The 26,505-nt window shown below is 48.4% G+C and overlaps 1 protein-coding gene across 4 annotated transcripts in view; it reads left to right on the forward strand.

Annotated features, from left to right (window-relative positions):
• The first annotated feature begins 17,349 nt into the window (after positions 1–17,349).
• Positions 17,350–26,505, forward strand: part of PAK6 (p21 (RAC1) activated kinase 6) — a 38,546-nt gene continuing 29,390 nt past the window's right edge. The window contains exons 1-2 of one of the 4 annotated variants that reach the window (XM_019011021.3): positions 17,350–18,254; positions 19,051–19,133. The gene's annotated coding sequence lies outside the window, so the exon portion shown is untranslated. Of the gene's footprint in view, positions 18,255–18,320; positions 18,548–19,050; positions 19,134–26,505 lie in introns of those variants that run through there. The other 3 variants (XM_019011020.3, XM_055363364.2, XM_019011022.3) reach the window with 3 other exon arrangements.

The raw sequence follows: 26,505 nt of genomic DNA on the forward strand, positions 1-26,505 counted from the left end.
TTTGTGCTTCTAACATGTCATGTAGTTTTTGCAAACTAAAATAACAGATGGCTTAATTTTGCAGAGACGAACTATTTTGCCATGGAAATTTATATATCCTAGACTTAGAATTGTTACAATAGGGTTGTGATGAGACAGAGTAGCCAACTATTTCTTTAGGTGGGTCTGACCTTCCAATAAGTGGTCTAGACTGAAAAGTAGGTAAGATGATATGCATAAGACCAAATATCCTTCAATTTCAAGTGGCATGATTGTATACGTGGCTTACGTTTTAATGTTTTCACTTTTTTGGAGACAGGGTGTCCTCTGTTGCCCAGGCTATAGCCTTGATTTCCCAGGCTCTGGCAATTTTCCCACCTCAGCCTTCCAAGTAGTTGGGAGCACAGGCGCACACCATCACATCTGGCTAATTTTTTGTATTTTTGTAGAGATGGGATTTCGCCACATTGCCCAGGCTGGTCTCGAACTCCTGGGCTCAAGTGATCTGCCCACCTCGGCTGCCCAAAGTGCTGAGATTACAGGCGTGAGCCACCATGCCCGGCCCTAATGCTTTCACTTTTATCCACCAAGCTCCTTGGTCTATTTATATAATCTAGTGGCACTGCTGCTGCGGTCTTTTGATTAGGAATGTGACTGTTAGAAAGTAAAAGCAAATGTGTTAAACAGGGTTTAGCAACCTTTCAGAAATGGAATAATCACCATTCTATTACATGCAGAATGACTTGGAGGGGGCAAGGGTCAGTGAAGGAATAAAAGGAAATTTTGCTTGAAAGATTTGAGGAAGCAGGAGGTCAGAATAAAACGATAACTTTGAAGTATGAAATAGTTTGGAAGGGAATAGGCCTAGATAAAGTATTGGACTCCCAAAGGGAAGTGTGAATTACACCTGGCCTTAGGGATAGGGAAGAAAATTGGTACAAAAAAGCAATGAAAATTATCCAACTATCAGCCGGGCACCGTGACTCATGCCTGTAATCCCAGCACTTTGGGAGGCCAAGGAGGGAGATTCATGTGAGACCAGGAGTTTGAGAGCTGCCTGGGCAACAAATGTGAGCCCCATCTCTACAAAAAATAAAAATAAACATAAATTAGTTGGGTGCAGTGGCACATGCCTATAGTCCTAGCTGCTTGGGAAGCTGAGGTGAAAGGATTGCTTGAGCCTGGTAGTTCAAGGTTTAGTGAGCATGATTGCGCCATTGCACTGTTGCTCTGGGCGACAGAACAAGACCCTGCCTCTAACAAAAAAAGGAAAGAAAATTATCTAATTATCTATTTCATATCTAAATACCAAAATTATCTAATGTTCCTCCATGCTAGTGCCTTATTTTTTTTTTACTCTAGTTGTCACTGTTACTGCTCTAAGATTGCTGGAAAGCAAAAAATCCTACGTATGTCTCAACTAAAAATATTTAAGCATATATAGTTGAAGCACTGCAACATGACTTGGATCTGAAAGATAATCAACTTAGAAATATTTGCTCTTAACCAAAATACAGCTTTCCAAACATTCTCACATTTGCTTCTTATACTGATGATGTAAAATGATATATCTGTATCTTTTACATAATCAAGCCCCTCTGCTCTCTGCTCTCCGCTCTCCTCATTTCTCAGTTCACTGTGTTGACACATGAAGTTATTACTCTGAGACTGGACAGAAAATTTAGGTTTATTCTTAATATAGGCTTAGCTACTATGTAGTGAATTCTTTAGCAACCTTGACAGCAGGCTGCTGTGAAATAAAGCTTTGTTTCTGAAGTAGGCTGTGAGGAAAGGGAGGGGAATCTGAGGAAACTATTTTGTTAGAGAACTTGCATCTGTTTTGCCACCCCTCCCTTCCATTCCAATCTCTTCCAACCCCAGCCCTTTGTAGAGAGGAGAAAAGGTTACCTGACCATTTAGGACTTAAAATTGTCTTAGGTTTTCAGTTTGCCTAAGCATAAAACCACAAAGTGAGATCCTTTACATTTCCCTTATATTTTATGCTTATTTGTCTTGGGAGAAGGAAGCCTTTCCTTTTTGGCAGAAGTTTCAAATGGTTCTTATTTCTTGTCTCACTAAGGCAGTAATAGTGTAGTGATGGACCTGGTTGGGTAGTGGGGGACAGCTAAAAAGGCAGGAGTTTTACTTTTGTTTGAAAAGAGACCACATAACATATAGCATCTCACCATTCACAAAGTGTACATCCACCGATACTACTCCACTGTTAGAGCCTTCGTCCTCCTATGGCAGTAGTATAAGAAACCTTCCACCAAGTCAGAGTGCTCTAACTGATGCCAAACCTAAACCTGGAAATAAAGATTTTCCTGGAGCAGTAAGACTTCAGACTGTTGGTTGAGCTATTATCTCAAGGTAGATAAGAAAGCCTTTCAGAAGGTGAGCACAAGGTACTTTGAAATAACTCATTGGTGTCTTTAAGCTGAAGCCTTTAAGCAAAGACAGCAAAGAAATTGCATCTGAAAATGAGGAATTCTTCCAACTGCACCAGTTCTTTCTAATGTGCCAAAATTAGCTTCTAATTTGGCTCCTAAAATAAAGGTTTCCCTAGTGAGGAGAATGCATTTAAAAAAAATTTTTTTGTAATATGGCAAACTTCTACCTTAATGGGGTCCTTGGTTCTACCAGAGACATAAGAAGCTATGAATATTTAATAGGACAAAGATGGCATTTTAAGTCAGTATGTGAAAAGATTATTTAGTAACTGGTGTTAAAACAATGGATTAGGCTGGGTGTGGTGGCTCGCACCTGTAATCCCAACACTTTGGGAGGCTGAGGCAGGTGGATTACCTGAGGTCAGGAGTTCGTGACCAGCCCGGCCAACATGGTGAAACCCCGTCTCTGCTAAAAATACAAAATTAGCCATGCATGGTGGTGCATGCCTATAATCCCAGCTACTTGGGAGGCTGAGGCAGGAGAATCGCTTGAACCCAGGAGGTGGAGGTTGCAGTTAGCCAAGATCATGCCATTGTACTCCAGCCTGGGCAACAAGAGTGAAACTCTGTCTCAAAAAAAAACAAACAAACAAACAAACAAAAAAACCCACAATGGATTAAACCTTGAACTCTATCTCCATTGCCACTACTCTACTAGTTCATATAGCACCTTCGTGCAAATTAGAAAAGGCCCCTTCCTCTAGTGGATTCAGTACCTCCCAATGCACCATAGCTTGACTGAATTTCAGTCCCCACTTACCCCCTCAGCCTGGTACCCTTGTGCAGCAAGTACATTGTGCAGTCTTATGCATTGATCTTGCCTGTTTCACTGCTTATCCCCAAAATAATTTTGGAGAAATCAGAAATTTTAATCAAAATACAGTGTAATAGATGGTTTTGCAATCTTTTGCCTGTGTGACATAAAAGCAAGATATAAACAAGAAGATTGCTATTAGTATAGTAGATAAAAAATTAAATATAGCATGGTCACCTATCCTCCCTTCCAAAAAAATTAAAACCATAAATTCAAACTAGGAACATTTACTGGCAACAAATATTTACATCTTTTTTTGCCTCGACTCAGGGATCTTGCTTTGTCGCCCAGGCTGCAATGCAGTGGTAAGATCAACTCCTGGTTTCAGGCCTCCCAAGTAGCTGGGAGTCTCGGTGCACGCCACCACACCTGGCTAATTTTTTTAATCTTTAGTAGAGACAAAGTCTTGCTGTGTTGTCCAGGCTTGCATCCACTTTCATCTGGTCTCATGACTCTGTTGTTCCTACCCACCTCCAGCCAAATCAGAACCCTCCAAAGACTTTACCATGGCCTATAAGACCCCACCCTATCTGACCCTACTCTCTCTGACCTCCTCCCGGACTCCCCTCTTCCTCACCCACACTGCTGTAGGCGGCCTCCTCGTTGCTTCTCAAATGTGCCAACTAATTTCCCTCTCCCTCTCTTTAAAGCCTTTTGGCTTTTAAGGCCAGTTGTTTTTTGGCCTTGTTTTCCTTGATCTTCATGTAAATTACTCCCTTTCTTCCTTTCAGGTAGGTGTCTTCTCAAATCTCCACTCTATCAGAGAGGCTGTCCCTGACCATTCTGTACACTGTACAGAATAGCATCCCATCCCACACACACTGCTGTCACTTTCTATCCCTTTTTACCCTCCTTTATTTTTCTATAGCACCTGTCACCGCCTCGTGTGTGTGTCTGTGTTGTGTGTGTGCGTGTATACATACACTTTTTTTTCTTTCTCTCTCTACTAGAATTTAAAACTCCTTAAGGGTGGGGATTTTCTTTGTTTCCTGTTTGCGCTGTCTAGAACAGTGCCTGAATGAATAAAACTGTTTTACCTAAAGTACAAAAAACTCTTAAAAATAAAAAATTGATAAACCAAAAGAAACAGGCAAAGGACATGAACAATCCACTAAAACATTTTAATGGCTCATATACATGAGATGTTCATTCCTAATTAAATAAAATGCAAAATAAATGAGAAATTGTCATACACTCTAAATGGCTGAAAATTGTATTTGTAAGGATGATAAGAAACAGGCATTCATATATTATTAATTGGGATGCAAATTGGTACATTATTAGAAGTTGATTTGGCAAAATTCACTTAAATATTCCCTTTAGCTGAGACATTTTCCTAAGAATTTATCTCACAAAAGCATTGACACAGGAGCTCAGAGAAAGCACTGTTTCTAACACTTGTCCTGTCTGCTTCCAAGACTCGACAGTCCCCAGAGGGATAATCCACGTGACAGACCCCAGGAAGGTAGTGCTGGCACTAGTGCAGAGGCGCTGGCAGGCCATCTCTGTAGGCTTCAGGGTGCCTCACCATTGGCAGGGAATGCCCTTCCAGTTTGCCATGAGCCCTTGTAGATGGCAGAACCTGAAATAGGCAGACATTTTCAGCCTATGTAGGGAAAAAAGCCGTGGGGAAAAAGTGATTGCCTTTGGTGGGGAGAGTGTATGGGAGTGGAGAGAGGAAAGAATGAAGGCTCTTACTTTTCAATTTGTACATTTATAAGCATTTTGAATTTTCTGACCATGTATATGAATTGCTTTTTTAAAAAATGTACTGGGTTAATCTAGGCTAAGAAATTATAGGCCATGTTTTTGCCATCTTTTCCCTCCTCTATGTTGTAAAAACTAAGCCTTGAAAGTGTTCGTTTTTTAAAAAACTGGGACTTTGGAAAGCTTTATTATCTAAACATGAAAGTAAGGTTGATATGGAATTCAAATGAAAGTAAAAATAATTTTAAATCATTGAAGATAATATATCTGAGCTTTTATTTTTAGTATATGAAAATTCATGTTTAAATGTTTTATACTGTTCTATTAGAGATATGCTTTGTAAAATTACCATCTTCCTACTATTACAACTTCCTATGTCTGTGAACAAGGTATCAAATTATGTAAAATCCAACTATTTTCAACACAAAATACATTTTTTATGGCTTTCATATAAAAACTTGAGTTTTCACAGTGATGTATGTTTAAGAAAAGAACAAACAGTGATGAACTTAGGCTAAACTTCTATAGACATGTGCTTTTTTTCCATCAAAACATATTACTTCCAATAATCTTGCGCCTTAGAGGCTTGTGTGGCAAACCTTTGACTTATGAGTAGTATCATCCTGTAAATTCATGTTAGCCTTTCTATAGGAAATTGTGGTTGTCCTGTCAAACTGCTAGTTTTTAAGCCCCTTGTGAGCAGGGGACTATGTGTCTATTAATTTTATATACTCCCAGAAATGAGCTCATGGTTCTTAAAAATAAGTAGTGAATTAAAATATTGGAAAAGAGCAGCCACAAGTTCAGAAAGTAGTTACATTGGCGCCTTGGTGAGAGGGAAAAATATCTGAGTGAGTCTCTAGATGTAGCTGAAGGTGTAATCTCACTTTCATTTTTAGTATGCCACTTTATACATGTTTCTTTAACATGTAATAATTGACTGCTGATCTTACATTGCAATACACTTCACTGTCCTGTTTACACCTTTTTCAATTAAATGTTATTTTCACAAGTATATTCCACTGAAATGTGTACTGTATTTCCTATTAAATTGCATCAGTCTTGAAATTAAAGTGAGGATGGCATTTCATAAAAAAATACCAGTTAAAATCTGTGGACAAAAAGATATGCATTTTATTTGTTTTCTTTTTTAAAACTTTTTTTTTTTGTGGCATTTTAAAGCCTAGCTGTCTCCCCACCCCCCCCACCGCCCCCCCCCGCATCCCCCCACCAAGAGATGGGGTTTCACCATGTTGCCCAGGCTGGTCTCGAACTCCTGAGCTCAAGCAGTTTGCCCACCTTGGCCTCCCGAAATGCTGGGACTACAGGCATGAGCCACCATGCCTGGCCCTTATTTGTTTCCTTTTGCATTTTAAACAAAATTGAAAAATCTGATAACCCTAGAACAAAGTGATAACACAATTTAAAAAGATGACATGCATGAAGCTTCAGTGATATTGTCTCATTCAAGGAAATGATAGCTAAGGGTGAATGAGTGTGCAGTGAGTCCAGAGTCCCAGCGAGTCCAGGGGGTCAGGCTGGCAGAAATATGAGTGAGGCAGAGTAGACAAAAGCTAACTAGTGTGGCCAGGAGAGACCTTTTCAGACCAACTGTACCCCATCACTGAACAGATATAAAAGCCATTGCTTAGGACTCACTCGGACAGGCATGTTCAATATCCTAGCATATGGACCAGTGGTTGAGGTTCCATGGTATAGGCCATTGGGGGCAGCTGCATAGCTCCTCCCTGTACCATTCCTCTGCTACAATTTATTATGTATTGCCTTGGACTTGTCTCTATGTATGGCCTTACCTCTCCAACTCATATGAGTTTGTTGGGGGCAAGTTTTTTTTGTTTGTTTGTTTGTTTTTTTGAGGTGGAGTTTCACTCTTGTTGCCCAAGCTGGAGTGCAATGGCGCAATCTCGGTTCACTGCAACCTCCACCTTCTAGGTTCAAGTGATTCTCCTGCCTCAGCCTCCTGAGTAGCTGGGATTGTAGGTGTCCACCAACTTGCCCAACTAATTTTGTACTTTTAGTAGAGGCGGGGTTCTCCACATTGGTCAGGCTGGTCTTGAACTCCCGACCTCAAGTGATCCACCCCCGTCAGCCTCCCAAAGTGCTGGGATTACAGGCGTGAGCCACCGCACCCGGCCAGCAAGTTCTCTTTTTATGCCCTGGTTAGGACTTCAATATAGTGCTCACATTATAAGGGGCTGACTTTACAGGCTCAAGGTCTGCTTAGAACCTTCTCAGCATTGAGATGGCTCTCTGCCTATGGTACCAAAGCAAACACTAGCATGGTGGCTAGAAATGCTGCCTTTAGCCAGAATATCTGGACTTGAATCCTAGCTGTGTAGCACTGGACAAGTTAACCTCTCTGAGCCAGTGTCATCTATAAAATGAGGATTACTGAAGTGCCTACTTTACGGAGTATTGAGAACTGAAGCTTTACGCATACTTGTAGATGTTTGTATTGATTTAATTCTAATGTTTAATGGCCTAAGGTTCTCTGGAAACCTCTCAAGTAATTTGAGATCTCAGCTGGTTGATCGGAGCCTTACTATCTTTTGACTTAATGTGCACAGTATAGCTAAACCTGTGATATAATAAAGGTAAGTGAAACAAATGTAGTATTCTGTAATTTAGAGATAAGGGAAAATTAGTTGTTTCTATCAGGATAAGTTTCAGGGAACCAAATATTTGTACTTAAAGAGATAGTCCTTAAGATCAGCCAAATACCAAGGTATCAGGAAAGTCCATCCAGTCCCCATTCTCATTCCACAAGGTCGTTTCAGCCCAAAGGACCTCTGGCTTGCAGCTGGGCTGCTTCTGTGCCATGTTCAGAGTGCAGAGATCTTTAAAAGGCTGACTTGGGTCCTGTTTGCTCCAAGGTACCAGGCAGGGTCTTGCTGCCCACCAGCCACTTACAGGTGCATCTCAGTCTTCCCCTCTCCAACCAGGAGAAATGGCTTTCTAGCTTAGGGGCATGGCCTACTGATCCCATTTAAGGCATCTAGTCCCTTCCTGAGACTCTTGTTGCTAGAGCATCTAGCCACACAACAATGTTGCGGTCACCAGTGAACCTCATATCTGACTGTGGTCTCATAAGATATAATACCAAAAATTTACTGTACCTTTTCTATGTTTAAATATGTTTACTTTTTACTTTTATTATTTTTTGAGACAAGGTCTCACTCTGTTGCAGGCTGGAGTGTGGTGACATGATCAGAGCTCACTTCAGCTCCATCTTCTAGGCTTAAGCGATTCTCCCACCTAAGCCTCCCAAGTAGCTGGGACTACAGGTGTGTGCTACCACACCTGGCTAACTTTCTTTTTTTAAAATTAGAGACAGTGTCTCACAATGTTGCCTAGGTGGGTCTCAAACTCCTGAACTCAAGGGATCCTCCCACCTCGGCCTCCCAAAGTGCTGATATTATAGGTATGAGCAACTGCCTGCAGCCTAAATATGTTTAGATTAATGCATACCTTTGTGTCACAACTGCCTACTGTATTCAGTACAGTAACATGCTGTGCAGGTTGTAGCCTAGGGGCAATAGGCTACACCATATAGTCTAGGTGTGTAGTAGGTTTAGACCATCTAAGTTTGTGTAACTACACTCTGATGTTTGCACAATGAAACTACCTAACAACGCATTTCTCAGAATGTATCTCTGTCATTAAGCTAGTATCTGTCATTAAGCAATGCACGACTGTATTTCTATTTTATGCTCTGCTACATCCCTCACCTGAGCCAACGAATAAAAGGCGATCACTTGCTTAATAGGAAAAAGGAAAGGGGAAAATAATAGGAAGGCCTGTGAACTCAATTCAGGAACTGGAAAACCTGGGCTCAACAGCTGCTTGATCTGATTAGGTCACTGCCTTTGCTTGCCCATCTAAACTATTACTGATGGCTCCTACCCCGAAGGGTTCTTATGAGAATGAACACAAGACAGGAGGTGAGCATGGAAGTTCCTTAGCTTAGAACAACCAGTGTCTGCTTCCCCAGCATCCAGCCCAGGGCAAGGCACATGGGAGGCAGTAGGAGCTGGTGCAAACCACTGATGAATCTAAGCCACTGTTGAGAGAGATGCCTGACATTCTTATTCACTCAGGCCTGCAGCTGCAACCTGTTGACTCCTGTTTTACTCTTTGTTGAACACAGAAATGTGTTCATTTTTGCCCTCCAGGGCAGCAAATAATATCTTGGAATGTGGCAATAAAGATTAGCCCCTATATATTAAGTTTTACTGTGGCCTCCACAGTGATGATGGATACCATGAACAATATAACAAAATGTAAGGCATGCTCACTCCCTTCAGAGAGCTTATAATTTGGAGAAACAGGCCACAACACTTAAAAGCCAAGATAATACATGAGAGAAATAAGTCAGTCAAAAACGGACATCTCGAGGGAAGCCATGAGCAGTAGCTGATGGAGTGGAGCGGTGTATATGTTAGACTGAAGTAAGGGCTAGTGTGGCATGATAGGGGCTGGAGCTGGCTTATATTAGGTAGTTTTCAGCTGCAAAAAAACCCAGAAGAACAACCAAAATATCTTAAGTGGTAAGAATATCTGTTATTTCACATAACAGCAAACCTGGAGCTCAGAAGTTCATGCGGGGCCCAAGTTGTTTCCACCTGCCTATTCCTCCGTCCTCAGCATGCTGGCTTTTGTCCTCGAGCTGGTTCCCTTGTGGGTCTCAGTTGGCTACCACAGTTCCAAGTTCCTCAACAACTTGGAGCAGCATAAGAAAACTTTCTCCCAAAACCCTCCCAGCTGGCTTCCTCACGTGTCTCTTGGCCAGATTGTCACATATGTGAGCCTACACCAATCCCTGGCAAAGGGAAGGGCATTACCAAGATTGGTTTAAACTTAAGATTCACCCCTAAGGGCTGGGGCCGGGGAGGGGCCTTTCGCTGGGTACACAGTTAGGAGAGGAGTGTACATTCTAATAAATTGGGTTTCTTCCAGCAAGGGAAGTGAGATGGATTTAGAAAGGCAACCAAGCTGGGCATGGTGGTTCACACCTGTAATCCCAGCTACTCACGAGGCTGAGGTGGGAGGATCAGTTGATCCCAGGAGTTTGAGGTTACTGTGAGCTATGATGGCACCAATACACTCCAGCCTGTGTGACAGAGAAAGGCCTCATTTTTTATTTTATTTTTTCTTAAAAAGCAACCAAGTGTCTGCTATATAGGTAATGTTGTTGTTGGGAAGAAGAAAGGAAGGATTTGGTAACACAATAGCATCCTAGACTCTGAAACAGATCGCCTGGGTTCAAACCCATGTCCTGTCATTTAATGACCTGAGTAAGTAAGTTAACACCACAATGCCTTAGTTGCATCATCTCTGAAATGGGATTATAATGGTTCCTACCCAGACTATAAATTTCATGGGGACAGGGTCTCATCTTGCTCACTGAGTTCTCCCCAACACCTAGCAGAAAGCATTGTACCTAGCAGGTACTCGGTAGATATTTGTTGAATGGGTTAATTGTATTGTGAGGATTAAATGAGTTAGTGTATGGCAAGGGTTGAGCACAGCACATAATCTAAAGTATGTGCTCAAAAAAAATAGTGTTTCACTGCAGGCTTTGTAGAGACCTTTGGAACCCTCTTTCAGCAGTCCCCAACCTTTTTGGCACCAGGGACCAGTCACATGAAAGACAGTTTTTCCACAGATGGGGGATGGTGGGGGATGGTTTTGGGGTGAAACTAAATTCTCAACCTAGATCCCTTGCATGCATAGTTCACAATAGTGTTCGCATGCCTATGAAAATCTAATGCCCCTTGCAGGAGGCAGAGCTCAGGCAGTAATGCATGCTTGCCTGCTGCTCACCTCCTACTGTGCAGCCCAGTTCCTATCAGGCCACAGACCAGTACCAGTCCACAGCCCAGTGGTTGGGGACCCCTGGGGTGTGTCTTCTGGCTCCTTTGCACTACCTATGCTGCCAGGCTTAGCAGCCCTAGAAACAGGTGTATCAAGAAGACTCTGCTCCTGGTGGGCTGGGGCTGAGATGGCAGACGCCCATCCCATCATATGCCAGAAAGAGGACACACTTGTTAGTCCAGGACTTGGGACTCTACAGTTTGCAGCTGTGCTCAGACTGGCTTCTGGGCAGCTCCTCACTTTGCCATTAACTCCTCAGAGTCAAGCCCCAGACGCCCCTCGGACCAGCCCCACTCCTAAGGTCATCTGGTCAGGGTCTGCAGGGGTGACGCTTTCACTGACAAAAGGATTTCAATTTTGGTCCTATCCCTAGTGTAGTCCCAGCCAGTCTTTGGTAGTCACCCACTTTTCCTGCTCTGACAGAGATGGGCCAGCCCCTCCCATAGGGGCTGCTCCCGGGAAAGGCTCATCCACAGGCTAGGCCTCTGGCGGGCCTGCTGCCAGCCACTGAGCCTTTGGCGATTGAGAGCTGACTCCCCACTGAGGTGTAGGCCTCCGTCCAGCCAGCACAAAGGGAGGCACATCCCTTGCAGCAGTACCCACAGCCCCTGTCACGGCAGGCTGTGGCCAGACCCTGATTGAGTGGCTCCCTCTCAGCCATCTGTTCAGTCACCCAGAAACAAGTCAAGTCAAAGCTCCCAGTGAGTTCCTGCCTCAGCCATTTGGTGTCACAAGGAAAGCCAGGGCGTTGCCACTTCCTGATTTGGGACAAGATGTGTAAATGCATTGAGCCTCAGACTCCTTATCTGTAGAACTTGGGGTAATGATAACTACTTCATGGTGTTTTAAGAATTCCATGGAATCACAGATGGAAAGAGCCTAGATGTACTATGCCTGACTCGTTGGAGACTTCACATAAAAGGGTTTTCAGCTGCTGCCACCCCCATCTTTTAAGTATTTTCACAATTCCATACACCTGATCCTGGCAAAAAGAATTTCATTCCCTGTTCACTTACTTGAAAACCCCTCTTCTTTTTTTTCGAGAGAGAGGGTCTCACTGTGTTGCCCAGGCTGGAGTGCAATGGCCAAATCTCAGCTCACTGCAGCCTCAACCTCCCAAGTAGATGGGACTACAGATGTGCACCACCATGCCTGGCTAATTTTATTTTTTGTGAGACGAGGTCTCACTGTTGCCCAGGCTGGTCTCGAATTCCTGGAGTCCAGCAATCCTCCCGCCTTGGCCTCCCAAAGTGCCAGGATTAAGGCACGAGCCACCACGCCCAGCCTGAAAACCCTTTTTCCTGAGGGAAAACTGTTCTGGAAGTCAACAGCAGAGTCCCTTGCCAGGGCCACTTCTAATACTGATGAGATTCTGGCCTGTGCTCCCCTGCCTCATATCTTGTGTAGCATTGTGACTAGAGATTGGGTAAAAAGGGAAGACCTTGCCAAATGTTGCCCACCTGCTACCCTCTCCGGCTGTCTGCTGACGTTGGCCACTTGAGTCTCTTGTCACTGACTGTGCCTACCCTTGGCCCCTGCCAGCATCCTCCACACACCTTGCCCGCAGGAGGACAGCTGGAGCAGGGCCACAGGGGAGGGCATGCAAGGGACCTATCTGACAAGGCCCTGAAACTTCCTTCCCACTGAGGACCCCAGGACTTGACCTAGTCATCCCCTACTTTGCTGCCAATACTTTGGGAGCAGACAGATGTCCAGGAAGCGTCTGTTCCTCTGTACCCTCCCTGCCAAGGAAGGAGCTTGAGAAAAATCTCTTGAAAGTAGAGCCCCCGCTTCTGGCCTAGCTCTCCTGGAGGCGCAGGGCTGACGAGTGCCGCCAAGGTAAGACCAGCTCTGGAGTGTGGGATATACAGGCCTTCAGTGGCAACACCTGCTCATTAATCAAGCCCTTCCTTTCCGGAACCTGCCCTGGCTTGGGATGGTGGGAAGGAAGGAGAACAGAATCTGTTCCTCCCTTCCTGGCCCTGCGGTGAGAGGCGCTGACTAGTGTAGGTGGGTGGAGACAGGCCCATCAGAAGGCCTGAGTGAGGCACCCTCTGTACATGCAGCACAAGCGGGTGTGGAGTGTGGGGAAGAATCTAAAGATCTAGAAAAATTTGGCAGCAAAGGAATTTTACCCACACACTGGAGCCCTAGGCTTTGTTTCTAAAAGTTTTTACTATTCTTTAGGAAAACTTGGGAAGCACTGGTTTATGAAAATTTTTAGAACTTCATTGCTACATGGCCTTTCCAAACACATCCCCAGATGGTTTCTTTAAAACCATGTAGTGGGACAAGGTTGATATAAACAGTTGTTCCAGCTGAATCCAACTCACCAAAACGGTGCAGGTGAGGCAAATTACTTTTGAGACTGCAAGTACTGTATATGTCCATTAACAAAAACACAGTAAAAGACTTTAAGAAATTGTAAGGACACTGGCTTGACTGATTCATGCGGCTGCAAATCCCTGGGAGCCAAGAATCAAAGGCAGAAATGTCTGTGGTGACAGCACCACCACTGCCTTTGACCAAATTACAGATCTGTCACACTCAGAGCTTGCTGCTAGCATGGGGCTGCCATCGGCAGCAAAGGGAACTTCATGGGTCTGTGAGGAGGAACAGCTGAGTTCCTGACTGCCTTTAATTTTCTCTGAGGCTTTGCTGAGTCACCTAATCTCTTGGGGCTGTGGTTTTCTCACCTGTAGAAGGAGGGACAGGGCTGATATCCCTAGAGTGCCTTTCAGCTCTGGGATTCACGCACTCTAAGGAGGGTGGCTAGAGCACAGAACCTCTAAAGATGTTCATTCATTCCTTCAACAAAGTTTACATGAGCACCTGCCATGTGCTAAGCACCAGGGCCGACCACTGGCCCAAAAACACAGGCATCTGCTGGCCTGCCCAGTGCAGCAGCAGCCATACCTTTGCAGGCCGGTGGAGCCCCCCTTTCTACAGCCTGTGGAAAAAATGGTTCTAAATTTGCAGATCCTCTCATCAAATCAGGAAGTCAAGAAACATGATAGAATAGAGGAACTGGTCTCAGTTTGCACAGGCCATCAGTTTCACAAGACAGGAATCGAATATCAACAATGGCTGATTATCACACTCAGGAATTGAAAATAATTAGAAAAAGAGGCAAAGATGCTGTGGCAATCATTGGCTGGTCCCCTTTGGTCTCCAGCACCCATTCCTCTTTGGTTTAGTAATAGCACCCTAACTTTCCTCCCTATATCGTGTGATAACAGAAGCACTGTCTCCAGGATACCCTCCCTGAGAGACAGGCATATGACCTGAGCCAGCCAATCAGACTCCTTCCCTGCAAGGATGCACTAGGTGGACAGCATGGTGGGAGCATCTCTCATCCAGGCAGGGGTGATCTGTGGGACTGCAGTCAGTCCTGATGCTTAGAGACCCCAGGACTGCCATAGCTTCTGTCCTGGACTTGATTCTCCAGGCTAACAGAGAACCTGACTGATGCAGATTCAGGAGAGCTGGTTTGTTTAGTTCTCAGTTCCTTTCATGAAATGGCTATTATCTCTGCTAGCTACTATAGCAGAAATCTGGAAAACATGATTTTTCTTGATTTATGAAGTTGTTGATGTTTCTTCAGGAATTTCCGCCTGCTTCTCATAAACTGGCAGAAACTTAGAAATGTTACATTTCTTAAAGAGAGTCATTGTAATTATTATGTGAATAAGATGATAGTGTTTTGAATTTAACGTAATAAACTCTATCTCCTGCCTTAGTGCCTTCACATCTTCATGTTGCCCCTCCCTCTAACAACATTTCTGAAAATTTGAAAGACATGAAGGAAGAAAAAGTGTTTTCCATATCCCCTCATTGCCTTAAAGTGGACTTTGCAGAGGAAAATGTTCAAATATACAAGTTTTAGGTACTCTTCATAGCTCTTGGTTTTCTATTATTAGGGTTTGTTTGTTTGTTTGGAGACTGAGTCTCGCTCTGTTGCCCAGGCTGGAATGCAATGGCGCAGTCTGCTCACTGCAATCTCCACCTCCCAGGTTCGAGCAATTCTCTGCCTCAGCCTCCTGAGTAGCTGAGATTACAGGTGCCCACCACCACACCCGGCTAATTTTTGTATTCTTAGTAGAGACGGGGTTTCGCCATGTTGGCCAGGCTGGTCTCGAACTCCTGACCTCAGGTGATCCACCCACCTCAGCCTCCCAAAGTGCTGGGATTACAGGCGTGTGCCACTGCGTCTGGCCTATTATTAGTTTTAAAAACATACATTCCTTTATTTTTACTTTTGTATTGTTTAAATACAACAGTACATGTTCACTGAAACAATGCAAGAGTGTGAAAACTCCAAAGTGAAAGACCCCTCTCACCACCACTCCTATTTCCAAGGATAACCACATTGACAGTTTGTGGTTTAAACATACAGATATAGAAATATCTTTAAATAAAAAAACTTATATGAGATTATGCCATCTCATTTTCAAGTTAACATTGATCAACCTGGTCTTTTTGCTCAACTATCGTGGTCATCCTTCCTCATACATACATATGTACATACATACCGGTACACACATAGCTGGTACATACATACCGACTGACCAAACTCATTCATTTTAAGGCTGCAAATACTTCATTGCATGGGGATGTACCATCCTGTATAGATCTGTCACCCAATTAATCTGCCCAATTGATGCACATTTTGGTGGCTTCAAATTCTTTGCAGTTACAAGCAGTGCTACCGTGAATATTCTTATACAAATATCTTCAGGCCGATGTGCAACTATTTCTTAACTTGGATTCCTAGAAGTGCATTTGCTGGATCAAGTACATACACATTTTGAAATTTTGGTCAAGACTGTAAAATTGCCCTCCAAGAAAACTGTACCAATTCACTCTCCCACCTGCCATTTTTTTTTTCACTGTATAATGACAGGGAGTGGTATATCCCTTTTGTTTTAGTTTGCATTTCCTGGATCATTCCTTAGTGAGACAGAGCAGAAGTGGATTATTTATAAGTTTACACACAAAATTACATTGAGATACAAAAAGAAGAAAAATACAGAGTTCCTCTCCAAAAGGAACTGATAACCTAGTTTAAAGGGAAAATGTTTCATATTGACCACAAATTGAATTTTTTTTTTCTTTTGAGACAGAGTCTCGCTCTGTCGCGCAGGCTGAAGTGCAGTGGCACAATCTTGGCTCACTGCAACCTCCGCCTCCCGGGTTCAAGCAATTCTCCTGCCTCAGCCTCCCAAGTAGCTGGGATTACAGACACGTGCCACCACGCCCAGCTAATTTTTGTATTTTTAGTAGAACGGGGTTTCACCATGTTGGCCAGGCTGGTCTCGATCTCTTGACGTCATGGTCCACCCGCCTCAGCCTTCCAAAGTGCTGGGATTACAGGCGTGAGCCACCGTGCCTGGCCACAAATTGAAATTCTTATGTTTAATGCCATGACATCTAACACTGCGTTCAATCAAAATGTCTACTCATGCAGCTTGAGACCTTTGCACAGAAGGTGCCTAGGGTCATGATTTGGGAAGATCAATCTGCCACCAGTGGAGGGGTGGATAAAAACTAATGTTTATTGGGATCAAGATGAGCAGTCTCTGTGCCAGAAACTTTATTCATGTAATTTCCACAGCCGTGTGGCAGGTGAAATCATCCCCATTTTATGGATGAGGAAATTGAAGTTCAATTGGTTCAATAACATGCCAAAGGTCACTCAACTGATGAACAGTGGAGCTGAGATGCGGAAGACTGAAAACTCAGAGCCTGGACTTTTAACCAAACACTACATGGCTTCGCTACAGAAGAAAGTTAGAAAGAGTTTTCAAAAATAAAATGTAGAGCCAAGTGCCACCTTGGATATAAGGGACTGGGGGACGGGAAGAGTCAAGAACTCCCAGGCTTCCCTCTGGCTGTCAATAGCCAGTGGGTCCTGGCAGTGGGAGCTGGGCCATCAGAGGTGGCGCCTGAAGTGGGGCAGGCACAAAATGGGTTTTGGGGCAAGCATTTGCCCAGGTGATGGTCAAAGCCACAGAAAAAAGGTGTTTTGACGGAGTGGTGGCTAAATGTGGGGAGATGAGCAGGGGACCAAGCCTGGAGCTTGGGCAGCCCACGATTGGACACTAGGAGAAGAAAAGGAGCCAGTGGAGGAGACACTGAGGCTAGGGATGGGGAGGGCACTGTGGAAGGCTGGGTTCCACCTGGCGCTCCGGGGAGCTGGCAGGGGGAGAGCTCAAGCTGCCTCACCAGCAAATGCCTCTGTTTCTGACCAGGGGCAATGAAATAAAGGGACCCAGTTGAGTAACTGGTTTCTGGTCCCTGCCAGCCCAGGAAGCCAGCACCCACCCTGCCTTACATCCCATGTGCCACTCTCAGCCTTCGAAGCAAAACCAGCTGAGACCAGCACCTGCCAGGTCTGAATGCGCAGCTCCAAGTTCTGGGGGGGTGGGGGTGGGGGTGAGCCAAGGAGGTCTGGCTTCTCTAGGGCAAGGGTAGGAAGGACAGCAGGGAGGCTCACCCTGAGCCCGGCAGGCAGCCCTTCCTCCTCCTCCCCTTCAGCAAAGAAAGGCAGATAAAAACGTGTTTTTATAAATAGCTCCAGCCCCAGCTGATCTGTAAATTCAGTGGGTTTTTTGTGTCAATGACATCACCTTCCTCCCCATGGCAACCCCCGACGATATCAAAATTGCCAAGCAACGTTGGAGCAGCTCGCCGCCCCAAACGAGCAGGTCGATGCCTGAGGATTTAATGGAGAAATCCCAAAGTGAGCCGGGGCGCACGGTGGAGGAGGGGCGCGCCGCAGCCGGGGCCGCTGGGCCCTGATGGGCGGGAGCGGGGTGGAGCGGCCTCGCCTGCCAGGCAGCTCTGGGCGCTGGGCTCCGCGGCCACACTCTGGAGACAGCCACGGTCCAGGCAGGTGGGGGAGGGCGCTGCTCCCGTCCTGATGTGCCAGGAGCCGCCAGCAGCCATCCAGGTGACTAAGCAGGCCCACTAGTACTGAGTCACCGCCCGCCTCGAGCTGTTCTTGCTTCTCCTTTGCATCTGATTATTTTGGGAGCTGGAAACTTGGAGCTGCACCTGAGTCCCGCCCCTTCTAGCTCTCCCCTCCCTACCTTGGGCTCCAGGAAGATGGGACTTGCTGTGAGTCTGCTGCCACCCCCTAAAGATATGGAAGACGCTGTGGGGGCCAGAAGTGCCCGGGGGGCTGTGGCAGCAGGCAGAGTGCAATAGCAGATATGGTGGTCAGGCTGCCCGTGTGTGTCCTCTGGAGGTGTTTGGACAGAAGGGCAGTCTTGTCCGAGCTGACTGGAGTCCTCCCGGGCTGGCTCTGAACTCATCTCCCACGGGGATGTTTCTGTAAAGGAGTGGCTTCTGGGGTCGGAGTGGCATTTGGAGAGCGAGGCTGGATTGGCTTAGGCTGGCCTGGGCAGGTAGGTGGCTCTGTGTTGGGTGTGGACCCACGTGTGTGTGAGTGCGAGAGTGTGTAAGCCAGTGTGTGTGCCGTCCCCCTGCTGGGGACAGCAGCTGGGTCCAGCAGAGAGCTGGCTGGGGGCTTGACAGGAGTTTATCCTAACTGATGCTGGGTGGGCGCAGGCCCTGAGATGGGCGTCAGGGAGAGGGGACGCCAGACACACAGCCTGAGCAGGGTGAGGAGCAGCTGCCAGCCCCGGCAGGCCCAGGCCCTGTCTGGGTGCACAGGACAGAGACACAGCAAGATGCCCAGGTAGGAAGCCGTCCGGAGGGGCTGGCCAGGGTGAGAGCCCATCACTGGGGGGCTGGACAGCCCATCAGCTGCCCCTTCATTCTGGCAGGCCTGGGTACCAAGGAAACAGCTTCCTACCAAGAACCATGTCACTCTCTTATGCAGGGCCAGTCAGCACCCATGTGCGTCTCTGCTGAGCTCACAGGGACACATTCAGTGAGAAGGGTGCTGGCCAGGGCACGGCTTCCCCATGATCAGGACCCAGCGGGTGCCACCCTCAAGCCCCTGGTCCCCACAGGGCATGCCCCAGTGTGTGTCAGGAGGAGGGGGGAGGTCCCTTCTCCCCCACACAGCTGGCAGCTTTGCGGGCACCAGTGAGTAAGCTGCCAGAGGGAGGGAGGCTGTGTGCCCACAGTGGCAGGACAACACCAACCAGGAGCCTTCAAGAGAAGAGGCTGGGTGAGAAAAGCACTGAGGTTTTCTTTTCCTTTTTTTTTTTTTTTTTTTTTCTATTTTGCCTGAAGGGAGTGCCGCTTCCTGGGCTAGAGACAAGCACCAGCCTGCAGTGGAGAACGCAGGGCCCCGCTGCCCAGAAGGAGCAGCCACGGTAAGGTCCCCACTGGCGCTGCGTGCTCCAGATTCCTGGGCTAGGGACGGGGGTGCCAAGGTGTCCAGGCTGCCTCCCACCTGGGACAGGGAGGCTAACTCCACAGCTGTGGGTTCCTGGGTCAAGGGGCTCCACTCCCCACCTGGCCTGCCACCTTCTTTCCAGATTGATTGTGAAACAGTCCAATCCCAGCTGGACTCTGGCTCCCTAGCTAGAGGGAGAGGTGCTTGTTTCTGCTCTTCCTGCATGTACTTCCTGCCCCAGCTGGGCCAAGCCAGTGCCACCAGGACACCCCTATCCAAGGCCCCTCTCACTTTACCACCTCTGGGACATTTCCCTTGTGTATTCATTCCACAAATATTTAGGGAGCACTGCTGGGTCCCAGGCTCCAAGTCACACCCTTTGGCTGGGTTTGACCTGGCACAGATTCTGACTCTGAAACTCAGCATCAGGGCAGGTTCAGGGAGCTGCCTGGCCAAGCACGGTCACTCCTCACAGGCCTTGGTCTCCCCACCCCTGCTGCAGGGTGAATGACCTGGTCAGCTTTGGGGACATCGGGCCCAGTGAGCTCAGGTTTATAAAGCACTGGGCCCCACCGGGAAGCAAGGCTAACGTCCTGCGGTCTCCAGTTATCCTTTCCCTGGCATTGTACACCAAGAGGTTTGTGCCGTTCTGCTTGGGGTCTTCCTGAGGCTGGTTCTGGTGGGAACTGGGCTGCAGGAGGAGAGGATGAGCTTAGGAGCCGTGTGGCCCCCAGGCCTGGTGGGCCTGGGACTCAGCCCCACAGGAGCTCATCTAGCTGGGGTTGAGGCCTTTGGGGCAAGCAAGGAGTCCCCTCTGCAGGCAGGCTTCCCTGGCAGTTGTCCTGGCCCAGGCTTGGAGGTGGCACCTGGGAGCCCTAGTGACAGAGCGCCTGGTCAGGGAAGGGTCGGCACCAGATGCAAGCCCTTCTGGGAGCAGCTGATTTGGATGGAAGCTCTGTGCACCTGAGAGGGGGAGTGTGGGGACTGCACGGCCTGTCCAGTGCCCCGAGGACAAACTGATGCTTTGTGAGTGCTCTGGGCCCTCCCGGACTTGCCAGACACAGGGAGGGTGCAGTGGATGGGGTCTCCAGCCAAGGAAAGCCTGCTCTGTGCACAACTCCTAAGGATGACCAAAAAGTCCCGTGCCCTGGAGGAGCACATGTGCTCAGAGTCAGGAGGAACCCATAAGTGTCTCTCATGCCAGTGAATTCCCACACCTGGCTCGTGGATGAGGAGAATGACCCAGCTGTGGGGGTATCTCATGCTGCCTCACAAAAGGTGACTCTGTGCCTAGGAGTCTTCCATGCATGCAGAGCTGAGCAGGGGCTGCTGCCCAGTTGGGGTCAGAGGGGCGGAGGCTGTCAAGCACTAGGTAGACAGCAGGCCAGCAGCGGGCAGCAGGTTGGGCCAGGAGGGAGCAGAGAGTAGGGGCCAGGGCAGGCTGAGCAGGAAAGGAAAAGGCTGCCTGGGGTCCTGAGGGCTCAGGGAGGACTCCAGACAGCTGGCCTTCTTATGCCAGCCCGCTTCTGTGGGAGAGGCCCTCTGCATAGGTGACTGGGCAGGGAAGAGGCTAAGACACTGAAAGATTGAATTCCTCACCCAAATGGCCCAGAGATGCCCACCTCACACAGTGTCCTGGGTGCAGAAGGCAGGAAGGACTCATGGGAGGCTGTCCTGTGGACTGAAGCAGAAATTCCTTCCCATAAGATGCGCTCGTTGCCCTGAGCATGAAGGCCCAGGCTGCGGAAGCAGTGCCTGAGACCTGAGCAGCAGGAAGGATACCAGTAAAGCTCATCAGGAGGCATCTGGCCGCCTGCACCTACCGGGCCTCAAGGAGAGAGCTTATTTCTGGGAGCCTCGTTGGTAGAAAGAGGTGGACTAGCCAGCAGGTTGGGGAGGAGCATTGCAAATGGAAGCTTCTGAGGGCAGAATGAGTTCTGAACTTGCTGAAGCCAAGGCTGGCCCTCCTGCCCAGGGCGAGCAGTCTGCCTGGGCCTGGGAAGTTGTCCCCTTCTGAGGAGGTGCCCTCCACCCCACCAGAGCTCAGCCCTAGGGCCCAGGAAGGGCTAAGGCGAGAAGAGTGAGATGTGAGATAAAGGGGACCGTGTCTCTTCCTGGCAGGGTGTGGGGTCCAGGCAGCACCTTGTTCTGATGCACAGGCTGCCAAGCAGATGACAGCCATGGCCTGACTTCTAGGTGCAAGCACTGGTGGCAGGAAGAGGGGGTGGACAAAGCAGGACAGAGCTCTTGCCCTGGGGATGCTCATAGCCCTGCAGCAGAGCAGTGGAAAGGAAAGCTAAGCTGAGCGTGGGGCCAACCGCGCCAGAAACAAGCGGAGCCACAAAGCCACCATCAGCCCCCAGGTGGCTTCGTCCTTTTGCCCACTCTGGGTCCGACTCATCGATGAATTTGGCAGCCATGACCCATCCAGCCCAGATAATTTATAAATTTACACCGATACTGGGCAACGGTTCTTAACATAGAACTTTATAAAGATGGACAAAAAAGATAAGTTGAGAATGACAAACAAAGGAAGAAGCAGCTTCTATCTGCAGTTGCAGGAGGAGGTGAAGGCTCAGGGAGATAGACCAGGGCGGGAAGAGGCAGGATGGTGGTTGGTTAACATGAAGTCAGCAGCATGAGCCTCAGGCCCGGTGCTGCCTCTTCCTGGTGACTCGGGCGAGTTACTTCATGTCTCTGGGTCTCAATTTCCTCTCCCGTCCAACAGAGATAATTACAGTACCTATGAGTTAGGGTTGTTGAGAGGATTAAATAAGATAATAAGTGAATGCTCTGAATGGCATGACTGGCACATACGTACATGTTCAGCAAGAGATAACTATTATCACCGTGATGATAACTGGTGTCAGAGGAACAAAGTACCAGGAGAGACCATACCTTGTTTGGGGGAATCAGGAAAGGCTTCACGGAGGAGGTGACTTTGAAAGAACCCTCCTCTGAGGAGAAACGAAAGCTCTCAGAATGTCCAGGAAAGCTGGGAAGAAACAATAATGCCAGGTCTACTTTTTTCCCAAATAGCACATTGTTTGTCCACTGAGGCTTTCTAAGGAATAACTTGAGACTCCTCTTTCTGGGGTCTAGACTTGGAGGTCTTGAGGACTTGAAGTGGGCTGCCCCTAGTGAAGGGATCGAGAGCCGGGCTGTGGCCCTGGCCCTACTCCTTTTGGGGACTGGACGCTTTTTTCACATGCTGGTCCTAACTGCATGAGGAACTGTGTTCTGCTGAGCCCCATCTAAAGCATACACTTGGCGATGTGGCAGGCAGAGGGGCCAGACGGGGCCACGGCAGGCTCCTGGATCACTCTGGCAAGTGGCTTAGAAATGCCTAGTAATCGTGGGTAAGGTGCAGTGGCTCACGCCTGTAATCCCAGCACTTTGGGAGGCCGAGGTGGGCAGATCACGAGATCAAGAGATCGAGACCATCCTGGCCAACATGGTGAAACCCCGTCTCTACTAAAAAATACAAAAAATTAGCTGGACGTGGTGGCGCGTGCCTGTAGTCCCAGCTACCCGGGAGGCTGAGGCAGGGGAATCGCTTGAACCCAGGAGGCAGAGGTTGTAGTGAGCTGGGATCGTGCCACTGCACTCCAGCCTGGCCACAGAGCAAGACTCTGTCTCAAAAAAAAAAAAAAAAAAAAGGCCAGTAATCGTGAGGCTCCATCTCAGAGACTTTTGTTTTCTCTTTTTTCTTTTTCTTTTTTTTTTTTTTTTTTTGAGACAGAGTTTCGCTCTTGTTGCCCAGGCTGGAGTGCAGTGGCGCGATCTTGGCTCTCTGCAACCTCCGCCTCCCTGGTTCAAGCGATTCTCCTGCCTCAGCCTCCCAAGTAGGTGGGATTACAAGCACCCACCACCATGCCCGGCTAATTTTTGTATTTTTAGTAAAGACGGGGTTTCACTATGTTGGCCAGGCTAGTCTCGAACTCCTGATCTCAGGTGATCCGCCCACCTCAGCCTCCCAAAGTGCTGGGATTACAGATGTGAGCCACCACACCCAGCCTGTTTTTTCTACAAAGGATTATCTGTTCTATGAATTTAGGAAAGGTAATCCTAAAGCTTATTCACCTAAGAAAAACAAGGCAACCCCAGAGCATGACAGGCTTTCTTGGGCTGGGGGAACTCACATGTGAAAAAACAGGTTCCCTCATAACTACATGAGAGGCCGCAACTGCCTCGGCCCCAGCAAAGGGACACCTCTGCTGGCCAGCATTTCCTACAAAACCTCATCACGACACATCAGGCAGGGCAGAGACCCAAGTATTCACATAGGGCCAGTGATGACTTTTTTTGCACACCTGTGGATTCTCCATGGCAACCTATTCCCCAAAAGTGCTGCCTCGGTCAGCCAATCCCAGTGTCTCTCTGCCTAGGCAACAATCTCTTGTGCTCTGGTCTTCCCACAGCCTCCGTGCACTCAGCTCCTTGGGCCTCTTGCTAAGGGGCTGGAAGCAGAGCTGTGTCCTTCAGGCTGTCAAGGACCTGGTGAGGGATCCTCTGGGTGTCCAGGGAAGCAGATTCAGAAAGCTCAGTTCAGCTGGTGCTGTATTTTGATCTCTGATCCCAGTGCAGCGGGGACCAGCCCACTCAACTCAGTGCAGATAGCAACAAACCAGTCACCTTGCCCAAGACCTCCTGCTGCCTGCCTGCCTGCCTGGTGACCAGGACTCCTAAAGGCTGCAGCAGCAGCAGCAGAGTTAAAACTTTAAAACCGGGAGGACTGGTTCTGTGGCTCAGCTTCCTGGCCTGGAGAGGCTCCAGCCTCCATTTTCTTTCTTTCAGCTTACGGAATTGTGCAAGAAAGCACAGAGGGTGGAGGGAGCGAGGGGACCAGTTATGCCACAGCCTCCTGCACCACCAGAGCACAGTCCCAGGTCAGCAAAGAGGAGCTCTGAGGAGGAAAAGGCTGCCCCAGGAAAGAGCTGGCCATCTCAGATTGCTGTAGCACATTCAAGCCAAAGGGAGTCCCCGGAGGATGTTTCATCCAGCCCCCATAATTTTAGAGCGGGAAACAGAGGTCCAGAGAAGGAAAGTGGGTCCTGAGGCCACAAAGCTAACTAATGGCAGAGTCAGTTTCCAGCCCAGGGATCCCCAGCTGCCTGCCCAGCACTCTTGCTACCCAGGCTGAACCCCCACCCCCGTGCTACCAACTGGCCCGTGCAGGAGCAGGCAGCAGCCACTGGGTAACTTGATGGCTTGGGAGAGGCGGCCTGGCCTGACACATTGGGAGGCTGGGCAGCTCCCCCCTTTGCTCCTATTGTGCTATTTGGGTGCCTCCTGCCATCCCCCTGCATTCTGCTAGACCTGAAACCACAGCCCAGCCCACGCTTGTCAGTCAAGTGCTTCCCGAGGATAAACTTTGCACACAGCACCCAGGCCACTCTTGGGGACCAGGCCACTCTCTGATGAAGAGATCTAACTAATTTATAAATTGATTGATTGAAGTTCTTTTTGTCCCAGGTAACTTCATGTCTTAGGCCAAAGAAGGGAGTCATGATGAGTGTCAGAGATGAAACGGAGATTCTGGGGCAAAGGGTAGGGGACGCCCTGTTCTTCAGGTGATCTTCTCATTAGTGTAGACTTTTGACCCCAGGCAGACATTTACGTGTCCAGTAGCCACCATCAGAGGTCAGTTCCCAGAAGCAGGAGGCCTGTCACTTGTCACCGGTCACCAGGCCCAAGCTAGACAAGAAGACTTTTTCTATTCCACTAGAGTGGATCTTGCTGATGATGTGTCTGGGATCCAGAAAGGTGGGGAGAGGTAGAGGCCTCAGATCCTGGGGAGGGATGGAGCCAGCCCTGGGGGAAGAATGCAAGGCCGCCAGTGAGCAGGCATTCAGGGCTCCTGTCGAGGAGAGGGTGGTCAGGACAGGAGGAGGGGCTGCCTCATGGATGATGAGGTCCATCGTCCTAGCAGAGGCTGTTGTACCAGCCACTGACGAGGGTGTGGCAGTGGTGTTACCAGAACCCTGCTATGTCAGCGTTCAAATAAATGTCCCAGCAGGCCAACCACCCCTGCAGCAGTCAAGGGGTTCTGTCCGGTGTGTGCCAGAACGCTAGGGAAGGGAGGACCCTGAGAAGGATGGCAGCATGGCACACACACGCCATGTGGCAGTTAGACAGGTCATGCCTTCTGACCCAGGGCACATGCAGAGGTCCACAGACTCTGAGGCCGGCTAGTTAGTGTTCCCAGGGGGCTGCACAGCCCAGAGCCTGTGAGTTTCGTGCATCTGGAGCTAAGGTGTTCTGCCCAAAGGGTTGGAGGTGGGCCTCAGGCAACAAATACCCTGCTTCCTCACACCCCCTTTTCTTCCTTGGAGCTTGGGCCTGGGCCCTCACCTAGTCAGGCACAGGCCTCCACTCCCCCACACTCACCTGTCCTTCCTGAAAGTCAGCCACTGGGCTCCACGCAGGGGTGTCACAGTCAGAGCCCTGCTCCAGCCTCAGACCTGGGGCAGTCACTGGAAGCTCAGAAGAGAGAAGACAAGACAATGAAAGTTTCCCATTCAAGGAGGCATCCAGCTGTTAGTTCTGCCAGCAAAAATGCCAGCCAGAGAGCTAAACTGCCAGCAAAAGATATTTGGATGGAACTTTGGAGGCCATTAAGAGCAGGCACTGCAAAGCAATTGTAGCGAAAAGATATTAAATGAATCCATCATGTCTGTAAAATGAGTGTCCTTACCACAGATCTGGCTCTTGCTGTTCCCCAGCCCTTCCCAGGGTAGCCCAGGATGCACCTGGGACGGGCGCCGCAGCCTGCAATGGTCCCTGCATCTGAGGAGCTCCTCCCAGGTCACCAGGCTCCTTGGGACTGTCAAGCAGGTTTAGCCCCCAGTGTCAGCTTGTGTTTAGGGAGGATGGTTTTATATATTCTCGGTGGCACAGGAAGCCTAGTACAGATGCAGAACCTGAGGGAAAGGCAGGCAGAGAGAGAGAGAGGCTCGAGGTTCTGCTGAGGCCCAGGGTATCAGCAGGACACATCTGTCCAGCAGCCGGGCGGGGACCCATGGACTTTTCCAAAACACCTAACCAGGCCCCAGACAGTGCTACTCCCTGGCGCTGGGCTCTCTTTCCGGAACCCGGGGTGAACAGACCTGTTGGGTTGATTTAGTAGGAAGTGGTAGCCTTGTTTTCTGGACGAATCCTGGGATTCTACTCCATGGCACATCAAACCAAGCTCCAGTGTGCATGCCCAGGGTCGGGGAGGGGAGCTTTCTCCTTGGTCCCTTCTGCAGCTGTGAGGGCTGAGGGTTAAGAACCTCTCACCCCGTTTGGGGGTGCTGCTCCTCCATAGCCCTGTACCCCAATGCTCTAGACTTCATTATTCCACCACC

The sequence above is a fragment of the Gorilla gorilla genome, chromosome 16 (genome assembly GCF_029281585.2).
Source record: "Gorilla gorilla gorilla isolate KB3781 chromosome 16, NHGRI_mGorGor1-v2.1_pri, whole genome shotgun sequence".
In the NCBI taxonomy this organism is placed as follows: domain Eukaryota; kingdom Metazoa; phylum Chordata; class Mammalia; order Primates; family Hominidae; genus Gorilla; species Gorilla gorilla.